The sequence below is a fragment of the Musca autumnalis genome, unplaced genomic scaffold (genome assembly GCF_047663935.1).
Source record: "Musca autumnalis isolate F117 unplaced genomic scaffold, ASM4766393v1 scaffold_1, whole genome shotgun sequence".
Classification (NCBI taxonomy): Eukaryota; Metazoa; Arthropoda; class Insecta; order Diptera; family Muscidae; genus Musca; species Musca autumnalis.
In genome coordinates, this window is record NW_027411644.1 from 49397578 (window position 1) to 49409648 (window position 12071).

At 38.6% G+C, this 12071-nt stretch overlaps 1 long non-coding RNA gene across 1 annotated transcript; it reads right to left on the minus strand.

The window, feature by feature from the left end:
* Window positions 1–11437: 11437 nt before the first annotated feature.
* LOC141390510 (uncharacterized) lies at window positions 11438–12009 on the minus strand. The gene is made up of 2 exons (XR_012409383.1): window positions 11634–12009; window positions 11438–11564 (listed from the first exon to the last, which is right to left on the minus strand). It is a non-coding gene; the product is annotated as an uncharacterized lncRNA (long non-coding RNA).
* Between the last annotated feature and the right edge of the window lie 62 nt (window positions 12010–12071).

Here is a 12071-nt window from a genome sequence, read left to right on the forward strand (position 1 = left end):
TACCCTCCATACTATGGTGGAGGGTATAAAAAATTCGTTGGTACCCAAACAAATAAAATTGAGATATGTTACAAAATGTTGCAAACATACAATTTGTTTGGACACAAACAATGATCAAAAACAAATCTTCTGGTATAGAGGAGCAATTACTAATGACGTAGGAATAAAACTTACCATAGTATTTGTGAACATTGAAAAATGGGATTACTAAGCAGGACTATAGGAAAAAGTTTGGAGTTTCAATTAACTGACATTGGTTTTAGACCCCAAGTATGTTTGGACGAAATCCGGTTGAGACAATTTGGAATCGCTTTAGAAATGTCCGTTCGTCCGTCTGGTTGGAACACACGGTAATTCTCGAACGGATCAGCCGATTAAACAACATCGTTTTCGAAATATTTTGTCCGAAATTAGTTTAAGTTCGAAAAAAATCATGTCGGTCCACTCTTTCGAGTACCGCCCAACAAAAGTTCTAAACTTTTCGCTAAATTGGTGTGCACTAAAATTGAAGAAGACAGTACATAACCGATTTAGTCCATACTTGGCGCATCGTAATATTTCTGCGAGACATAGATCTGGTTTGCATATGGACTGCATCGGTCCATTTCTTCTGGTACCTCTCATACAAAATTTCGGAAAAGTCCATACTTCCTGCCTGAAAGCTGTAAAAACGCCTATGGCACAATGTGTAGTGGCTGAAGCGCACGAACTGATCTGCTAATTCGGTCCAAAATTTGGCCTTCGTAATATTTTGTCCAAACTTAATATAAGTTCGAAGATGAGCCACATAGCGTAAGTGTACCAATAGTCGGCCTTTAAAGCATTTTCTTATTTTCAATCTTTGGCCTCGAACGAATCAAAACGATGCGAAAGAAGCTCTTAAATTTCATTAGATCCGAATTTTGTTTTGGAGGTACCCGAAGGAAAGGACCGATATAGTCCATATTCCATATGACTGGATCAAATAAGGCGGTGTACAAAGTCCACACCAATCATACACTCCATGCGAGAAATATCTTGGGGATTTACCATTTTGGGTTGTGCCGTCAGGGTTTCTTGGAACTTTTAGGCCAATATCTCAGGAAGTATGGACTTGCGCAAGAAAAAAATTGTACCGTCGTAAAGGGAGCCGCAAGGACAACATACAGGAAAAATTTCTAAAACGATCCGAGAGGAGCTCTTAAACTTCACTTTATCCGAATTTTCTGTGGGTGGTACCCGAAGAAGTGGACCGATATAGTCCATATACAAACCGCATCTATATCTGGAAGAAGTAATACGATGTGCAATGTTTGGACCAGATCGATTTCTCCCTTCGAGAGTTATCGTTCACACCATTTTACAGAAAAATATTGTGGGGGAGATACCCGAAGGAGTTTAGGATCTGTTCGAAGAGCCCTTGGAAATTCATACCGCAGCTACTCCTTGTGGTCCTGTTTACAACGATATTATGTTTTTCATGGGCAAATCCATGCTTCCCGACGTAGTGGTGCAAAAGTTAGGCCAATATATACTTTTTTAATTAATTCCATACTTTTTTACCAGTTTTTTTTTTCTATGAAAAATATTTCACAATCCGATTTGCAGCAATTTCAATTGTCTCCATTACTACCCCTCAATTATGGACAAATTACAGCTCAAATTGTATTCTAGTTTGTTGTCACTTCTTCGAAAATAACCACTTCCTAGAACATAATTTAAATAAAGGCATAAAACCCAAAGGTACACCATTTTCAAGTACTTCAGTTTCCGATTCATAACATATTTCATTAAATATTCTTTTCCAAAAAATATTAGATTTCCTCTTTTCGAGTTCACAGAAAACTTTCATTTATTACAACACATCTCCATCCGCCAACGCCCAACTGAGAATCGACTGTGTAGAAGGCCATTTAATTTTTTAGTTATGTAAGGACGAAATGTTTATATTTTAATGAATTGCAAGTAACTACGAAGAAAAGGCCAAATATTTGTAAAACTTTTGATAGGCTTAGAAAATTTGTTTCTAAGTTTTTGGATAAAAAATGGATGAAATTTGTAATTCAAAGAATTTTAGTATTTTTTGTAATCTAGGTGAACCAATGGAAATTTGATTAGAATTTTAACCTAGCGAATAAAATGTATAATAAATGTCAGTTGTTTTCTAGTTTGAGGAGTTTCACTTCAGCGTATAACATTTGAAAAGTTTCTGCTGTTTGAGCATGGGGAAAAGACAAATTAAAACTAGAATATTAACCATTCTGTTAACATTGTTAAGTTTGTTGTTTGGTGTGATTGGTGTTAACTTAATGGCGACTGGACATCTTTAACAAGACAATTTTAAAATCGCAATTATTTAAAATAAATAAATGTAAATTGTCACAGAAAATTAATACAAAGCAGAAAAATATCACGTTGGAGCAGAGGTGCCTTCTCTCATTACAATGCACTCAAAAAACGCAAAAAAATCGCAAATTGGTATGTTATGGAGTTGATCCAGAAACCTTTTCAGAAGATATTTCTGGTGGTAGAATTACAGACAAATTCAGACAATTTTGTAAAAGTCTAAAATTAATAACAATTTTGTAAAAACAAATTCTTAGGTTATATTCTATATGCCGCTTTTTCCGCAGTAACAAGGATTTTAAAAGCAAATTTAAAACAGAGAGTACACACCGCCACCATTCTAATGAACATCATATACATGTATTTAGTTTTTATCAAACTCTTTCAAATTGCTTTTAAATTTTGCTCTGTTATGTTTAGGTCAACAATATGAGATTAGAACATTGGTGGCGTTTATTTAATTGGGATAGCTGTTACAATTTTGATTTTTCAAAATAGTCTGGCTTAATCCCTTTTGTTGTTTTAATATTTAAAACAACAAGTTTATTAGTGGAGAAGGTTTGGCATTGTTCGCCAAGGGGTAAGGCAAGGAAGACTAGTTTCGATCCACGCCACTGGATCTCATCAGTTCCCTTTGTTTCTTGTTTGTGGATATTCTCCACCGAAGTTATTTTTCAATAACTTCTTCAACAAGGAACTTTTTATACCCAAACATCAATCGTCAGCTCGAAGTATAAACGTAAACAAAGAAAACCCTTCAATGAGAAGTTTTCTTTGGTAACCTAACACAACTCTGACGAAAGTGTTTACGAAACAAAGCAAACCTTCTTCCACTCGTATGTGTCGTTGATTTTTCAACAAATGCACATACCCAAATGCTGTTTGGTAGCTTATATACCAACAACACACAAAACCGTGCCAGTGTTTCTCAAATAGAACATTGGTGGCGTTTATTTAATTGGGATAGCTGTTACAATTTTGATTTTTCAAAATAGTCTGGCTTAATCCCTTTTGTTGTTTTAATATTTAAAACAACAGAGTTGTGTTAGGTTACCAAAGAAAAACTTCTCATTGAAGGGTTTTCTTTGTTTACGTTTATACTTCGAGCTGACGATTGATGTTTGGGTATAAAAAGTTCCTTGTTGAAGAAAGTTATTGAAAAATAACTTCGGTGGAGAATATCCACAAACAAGAAACAAAGGAACTGATGAGATCCAGTGGCGTGGATCGAAACTAGTCTTCCTTGCCTTACCCCTTGGCGAACAATGCCAAACCTTCTCCACTAATAAACTTGTTGTTTTAAATATTAAAACAACAAAAGGGATTAAGCCAGACTATTTTGAAAAATCAAAATATGAGATTTCGTTCTAGACGACACAACATGAAGATACATTTTTTTAAATATCTGAATTTTAACCGCCTGCTCCTCATTTTGGTATGAACTACGCCAAGCCTCTCCCAGACCACGCCTCTCCAAGACCACGGCTCTCCTAGACCACGCCTCTTCTAAACCACTCTTCTCCTAGACCACGTCTCTTCTAGAACATGCCTCTCCTAGACCACGCCTCTTTTAAGCCAGGCCTAACAAAGACTACGCCTCTTTTAAGTCAGGCCTTACATAGACCATAGGTCACGCCTCTTTTAAGCCACCCCCCACATAGACCACGCCTATTTTAAGGCACGTTCCACATATAGCCCGCCCCTTTTAAGGCACGCAATCTGTTGGTCTTGGGTTCAAATCTCAGTGGAGTTTTTTAAAAGCCACGTCCCACATAGACCACGCTTCCTTTAAGTTACGACCTACAAAGACCACGCCACCTTTAGATCATGACCTTCATAGGCCACTCCTCTTTTAAACCACGCCTTACATAGACTACTCCTCTTTTAAACCAAGCCTCTTTTAGGCCACGCCTTACATAGGCCACTCCTCTTTTAGACCACGCCTTACATAGACTACTCCTCTTTTAAATCACGCCTCTTTTAGACCACGCCTTACATATACCACCCCCTTTTTCGGCCCACACCCTACATAGGCCACGTATCTTTTAAGTCACTCCCTTCATAGACCACGCTTCCTTTATGTTACGAACTACAAAGACCACGTCTCCTTTAGGTCATGACATACATAGATTACTTCTCTTTTAAACCACACCTCTTTTAGGCCACGCCTTACATAGACCACGTCCTTTTTAAGTCACGCCCCCAACCCCTCACATAGACCACGCCTCTTTTCAGCCATGTCCTACATGGACCACGTCTTTTTTAAATCACGCCTCACATAGATCACGCCTCTTTTAATCCACATCCTACATAGATCACTCCTCATTTAAGCAACGGCCTACATAGACCACGCCTTTTTTTAAACCACGACCCGCATTGACCTCGCTTCTTTTGGGCGAGACGAGCTCTTTTAAGCCACGCCCCACATAGACTAAGCCTCTATTATGCCACGTCCCACATAGACCTTCTTTAAGCAACGTCCTATATAGACCTCATCACATTACAGCACCAAACATACAAACTTCGTGATTATTCAAAATCGACTGAATCTGTCAAGACTTATTGTGGTGCTACCCGTCCATGGGCTATTGATTGGGCTGAAGACCACTGCCGCAGCTACAGAAACGAGAAAAAGGAGAAAATGCTTGAGAATATCCTCTGTTCCTATCCTACATAAATGCAACGAAGATTTAAAGCTATAGGACATCTGCCCATTATGATATTGCAGTGACAACCGAACTAGATATGGGAGACCTTCGGAGATTTCTCCGCCCTTCAGGCTAGATATTATTTTCTATAGATCATAATGGAAGAACAATCAATGGTGTGGTTTTCCAAACGGTATATTAATTATACTGATTAAAGGTATATATTCGCCACGTAAACCATGGATGCAACTATGGACTTGTCCATGAATCAATTTACATCCATGTAACCAGGACCACAAGAACTTCATTGGCTAAAAATTCTAAATCGACTTTGAAACAGCCGTTAATCTGCACTATATCATAATATTTTTAAACTTTTGCACAGAGATAACCGATGAAAACAAGTAAAAAGTCGTTAAGTTCGTCCGGGCCGAACTTTATATGCCCTCCACCATAAAAATAGTCTTAATTAAAATGGAATATTTAGTTTCCTTTCATAATTTTAGGTGGAAAAATGTGTCGATCATGGATACCCCAAATGCCTAAATTATCTAATCTAAAAAAATGTGTTTAGCCAGGTGAAAATACCACCTATGGGGCTTTATCAAAGTGTCGACCTATCTTCACAATTTTTGGTGGAAAGTTGTATAACAGCATGGAACCTCAAAAGTCAAATGACGGGCAGTTTCGTCAAACATTGCACCTAACACCCTCAAAATACCGAAAATTGGGATATACCGTTAAATGAGACCTATACCAAAACATGGACCTATGTTGATGATTTTTAGTGAAGAAGTTTCGTGACCACTGAAAATTTAAATGTCAAATTAAAGCTAGTTCGATTTTTGGTGGAGATATTTCGTGACCACAGAGAACCTCAAATGTCAAATTACTTCAAGTTCGGTTGAAAATTGTAGCTAAAATCTTCAAAATACGAAAATCGGTAGGTACCGTTATATGGGGGGCTATACCAAAACCTGGACCTATATTGACGGTTTTTGGTGGCCACTGAGAACCTCAAATATCAAATTACAGCTCGTTCGGTTAAAAATTGTAGCTAAAATCCTCAAAATACCGAAAGTCGGAAGGACCGTTATATGAAGGCTATACTAAAACCTGGACCTATATTGACGGTTTTTGGTGGAGAAGTTTTGTGGCCACTGAGAACCTCAAATGTCAAATTACAGCTCGTTCGGTTAAAAATTGTAGCTAAAATCCTCAAAATACCGAAAATCGGGAGGTACCGTTATATGAAGGCTAAATCCTGGACCTATATTGACGGTTTTTGGTGGAGAAGTTAAGTGGCCACCTGGAACTTCAAATGTCAAATTGCAAATCCTAAAATACCGAAAATCGGAAGGTATACGGTGCGCCTTAACTAATTTTAATTGGAAGGTGCTTACACGTGTGAAGTTTTTGCAGATTCTGAAACTAAATGCTCATAGATGAGAAATATCAAGAAACAAACAAATCGCCGGAGGGATTTTAAAATAAATCGCGATTTAAGTTTACATTTTTAGGGGTTCTTTAAGTTTTCACGATTTTGCTTGGAAACTGCGAGTCCTATGTAAACGTGCTTAAAGAAAATGTTGTAGCTTTGAAAATTCTCCACAAGATTGATCTGTATGATATTCTCGTAGGTTTTACCGTTTTTGAGATATAGAAGTTCAAATTGACACAATGCACTGCCTGTATCGCCTTCTTAAAAGTATTCATATTTAATTATACGCCACCGCGTCCATTTAAAAAAAAGGTGGCAAAGCGACCCCATGCTGCAATATACATATGCTTAAAATATTCAATTTGACAATTAATATGCTAGGGCTCCACGTAATTTGCAATAATTTCCCTATCATGATAGAGACAAATTGTAGCATGGGAGGAATATGTTGCATTCTACACAAAACATATTATATATTAGGCAGCAGGCTCGTTAGTTAACCAGGAAACACATTATTGCAATTTGCATCTGGGGAAAGGTGAATAGATCTGTTTGCATATGTAGGCTACTTTGCTAGTAAATGCCTTCCAGGAAGTAAAATATGGACCAAATTTTAGATTTTTATTTTTTCATACAAAAGTAATGGTCCATTTAACCCACTAGATAATATGAGATCATCATCCAAAATTGTAGGCATGTTATTCGATCTAAACTCTTACACTGTGCAAAATCTCGTTACTACTGATCTGTAATTGCGACCTCTAGAGTGTTAATTACTACACTACAAACAAAAAACTGGATATATTAGGCTGTAACTCTGTTATCTGACCATGTTCACCAACACAATTCAATAGAAAGGTCAAGAGTTCCTTTTCCCAGTATAGCTAACTTACCCGGAATATGTCTTCCAGGAAAAAGGATATAAGCTGTATATTAAAAATTTTCACAATTTTCACACAAAAGTTGTGGTCCATTTAACCCTCTCAATATTATCGGATCGCCATCCCTAATTGCAAGCTTATTCTTTGCCATACACTCTTATTTTATTTAAATTTTCGATGCGATCGGACTATTATTGCGACCTACAGAGCAGCTACAAAATCGGATAAAAATTATGTTTTTGGTCCATTTCACCCGCTAAATATTTCACGATCATCAATTAAAATAGGGGACGGACGGACGGACACACATCTAAAAATCGCTTTATTTCGCCGAGATATGAAGATTGGTATACCACATTGGGGGTCTCCGACGAATATTTCGCGGTGTTACATGCATTTTGGGTGACGTAGGGGATGGAAGATACCAAGCAACGGTCCTGGCCGGTTTTAACATGGCAAAGCCCAGGATTTATCTTGGTCCACCTTTCATCTCAAGTGGACACTGACCTCCCCGTGGTGTCACCTGGGGAACTGCCTTTAACACCCGTTAAAGGTAGTGAGCTAACATGTGCCGCGCGTTCTCCCATAAGAACGTTAAAAACTTGGGTTTGGCGTCGGGTTAGTAACCCTCCCCTAGAAAAAACAGCATACTATGAAAAAACGAAAGAAAAGAAAAACAACTCGTTTTAAGGACCATGATCTGCGAATCTGCACCTGGAATGTTCGCACTCTTTATAGAGAAGGTGCAGTCTTCGCATTGGCAGACGTACTTGAAAAGTACAAGGCCGATATTACTGCCATACAGGAAATACGATGGATTGGGAAAGGCGTCACAACAACACCTAAAGGTGACGCACTGTATTATAGCTGCCATGACGTAAAGCATGAGTTTGGTTGCGGATTTGTAGTTAGTCGGAGACTAAAACATCTGGTATCCAGCTTCACTCCAGTGAATGAAAGACTTGCTGCAATTCGAATAAAAGCTAAATTCTTCAACATCAGCTTTATTTGCGCTCATGCTCCCACTGAAGAAAAGGACGAACAGACCAAAGATATATTTTACGAGCGCTTAGAAGAAACATATAACCGCTGCCTTGCCCATGACATTAAAATCATTCTAGACGATTTTAATGCCAAAATTGGAAAGGAGAATATCTTTGGCCCAACAGTCGGGAAATTCAGCCTCCACAGTGAAACATCTGACAATGGTATGAGGCTGATAGACTTTGCAGCTGCAAAAAACATGGTAGTTAGCAGTACCAGATTTAATCATCTCGATATTCATAAGGGCACCTGGCTGTCTCCAGATCAGAAAACAAGAAATCAAATTGATCATGTTGTGATAGATGGAAGACATTCATCGAGCGTGTTGGATGTACGATCGTTCCGAGGCGCAAACATTGATTCGGACCACTACCTTGTTGCAGCAAAGGTACGCACCCGCTTAAACGTAGCAAACAAAGTACGAACAGACACAACACAAAAGTTAGACATCGGTAAGCTGCAATCACAACAGATAGAACAGACACAACACAAAAGTTAGACATCGGTAAGCTGCAATCACAACAGATAGCCACAGCATATTCCACTCAACTAGCCCAATTGCTTAATCAAAGCACTCCTCATCCCGATAACATATCAGCGCAATGGCAAAGCATTGCCCACTCCATGCAAACAGCCGCAAAATCCATACTTGGATACCAGAGACCTCCACCAAGGAATCCATCGTATGATCAGGAGTGTCGTGCTGCCACCGAAGAGAACAATGCGGCATATAGGGCTACTTTACAATCCGTAGCAACGCGTAGCGCACGAGAGAGATACAGGGAGAAAAGGAGAGAGGAGAGACGTCTTTTCCGCAGGAAAAAGAGAGAGTTGGAAAAGCGGGAGTGTGAACAAATCGAGATGTACAGGAGCCAGAATGAAGTCCGAAAATTCTACCAAAGAGTCAAGCATCAAACTGATGGCTTTGGTACAGGCACATCCTCCTGTAGAGACCAGCAAGGTAATTTGGTAACTGATACAGATAGTGTACTCAGGATATGGAAAGAACATTTTTCAAAACTGTTGGTATCCAATAGCAGCGAAGAAGACGAAGATACCACAGTCCCAATCCCAGAAGATGGTATTGAATGTATACCGCCCAGCCAAGATGAGGTAAAGACAGCAATAAATCGGCTGAAGAATAATAAGGCAGCAGGAGCCGATGGCTTACCAGCCGAGCTGTTTAAAACCGGAGGCGACACGCTGACAAGGTGTATTCATCAGCTAGTTAACACCATCTGGCAGGAAGAACGAGTACCCGACGATTGGAACCTGAGTATCCTGTGCCCCGTCCACAAGAAGGGAGATAAGACTGTATGGTCTAACTATATGGGCATAAGTCTACTCCTTATTGCCTACAAGATCGTGTCAGGGATATTGTGCGAACGACTAAAGCCTATGGTCAACGAGATAATTGGACCATACCAATGCGGCTTTAGACCTGGCAAGTCCACCATTGACCAGATATTTACCCTGCGGCAAATCCTGGAGAAGACCCAAGAGATGCAGATCGACACATTTCAGCTTTTTGTCGATTATAAAGCAGCATTCGACAGTCCCCTCCAATCAAAGGTATACCACGCAATGTCTGAATTTGGTATCCCCGCAAAGCTCATCCGGCTTTGTAAGATGACTTTGACTGATACTAGGTCCTCAGTTAAAATTGGAAAGAACCTCTCCGAAGAATTTTGTACCAAAAGAGGTTTCAGACAAGGAGACAGCCTTTCGTGTGACTTATTCAACATTTTGCTGGAAAAGGTAATACGAGATGCAAATGTCAAAAGAAATGGCACAATTTACACCAATAGCCACATGTTACTTGCCTATGCTGATGACATAGACATCATGGGACGATCAGTAGAGGAAGTAACTGATACCTTTATGAAGGTCGAAGGAGAATCTGCTAAAGTGGGTCTGGCGGTAAACGGTGAGAAGACCAAGTTGATGGTGTCGACGCGCAATGCGTCCGTTGAGCTCGGACCGACTGTGGAAGTTGGTTCCTATAATATTGAGGTAGTAAAAGACTTCGTCTACCTCGGCACCTCCGTAAACACAACAAACGACATCAGTTGTGAAATAAAAAGAAGAATTATATTGGCCAACAGATGCTACTTTGGTTTAAGTAAGCAGTTCAAAAACAAAGCCACATCTCGTCAAACAAAAATAACGCTCTACAAAACACTGATACTACCCGTGCTGATGTATGGCTCCGAAGCCTGGGTACTTGCGCAAGCAGACATGGCAGTGCTTGGTGTGTTTGAGAGAAAAATTCTTCGAAAGATCTACGGACCAATCTGCGTTGACGGTGAATATCGACGTCGCATGAACCACGAGCTGTATCTGCTATACAACGACATCAATATTGTTAAACGTATCGAGATGCAGCGATTGCGTTGGCTAGGCCATATCATAAGAATGAGCGATGATGACCCCGCTAAAAAGGTGTATAAACACGGACCGCTTGGCGGTGCACGCAGAATTGGCAGGCCAAGGAATAGATGGCGCAAACAAGTGGATGATGGGATGAAAAGGCGCGGTATTACAGAAAGCGAAGCAACAAATAGAGAGAATTGGAGATCTTTTCTTAGCTCGGCCTATAGAACAAATGTTCTGTAATGGGTCAGCTAAGTAAGTAAGTACATGAATTTTTAGCAAAACAAACTTATAATACCCTTTCCACATAGTGCTGTAGGGTATAATTATAACAGTATGACACATATCTGATTGTGACAATGTATATACCTACCCTCTGTAGTCATAAGACTGAGTAATTCAACTTGTAGATCATTTTAACTTCTTCAGAAAAAAACTGAAGACAAAATTTCAGAATTCTATTATATAGTGTAGTAGTACCCTTTGGTATATCACCTAGCACTCCATCAGTGAACCTCACACGGAAAGTGAAACCACATTCAAAATTTCTTACTTCAGTTCAAAATATTTATTATTATTTATTCCTTTTTTACTCTAAAGAGGAGCATAAGGCCACAAATTTATATGGTAACCTTTAATTTATTTCACATATTGCTTTTTATTTACTTTCCAAGCTTTCCACCTACCCAGTGATCCTCACACTGAAAGTGAAACCACATTCAACATTTCTAACTTCAGATCAAAATATTTATTATTATTTTAATCCTTTTTACTCTAAATGTATATGATAACCTCTAATTTGTTTCACATATTCCTTTTTATTTATTTTCCAAGCTTTCCACCTACCCGATTCTGAAAAGGCGTAAAACAAATTTATTTTTTTAACACAAAATAAGTTATCGGCATTAATTCAATACTCACGTAATTAACTGCCGAGGCAAGGCTTGCAAGAACTGTCAGAGCAAAAACGACACCTAGTAACAATTTCATATTTAATCACAAGCTATTTTCAAGCGGGTTCCGTTTTCACTCTAGATTTATATGATTATTAGACAATAATTAAAATTTTAATAAAATACAGAAATGCCTTTGAAACTGACTGTCCAAATAATTCAAACGTGTTTGTAAATATTTAACAGCCTGTTTCTGTATGTCGAAACCAAAAATGTGTGCGAATGAAACACGACCAAACTTTAGTTTTCAAAATATTTTTACCCATGCTTTTGTTTCAAAACAAAAAACAAATTTCCAAAACACAACACAAGTTTGGGCTTGTTTCATTCGCACACATTTTCGTTTCGACATACATTAAATAAATTTAGAAAATTTATTCAACAACGCAAACAAATTATAATTATT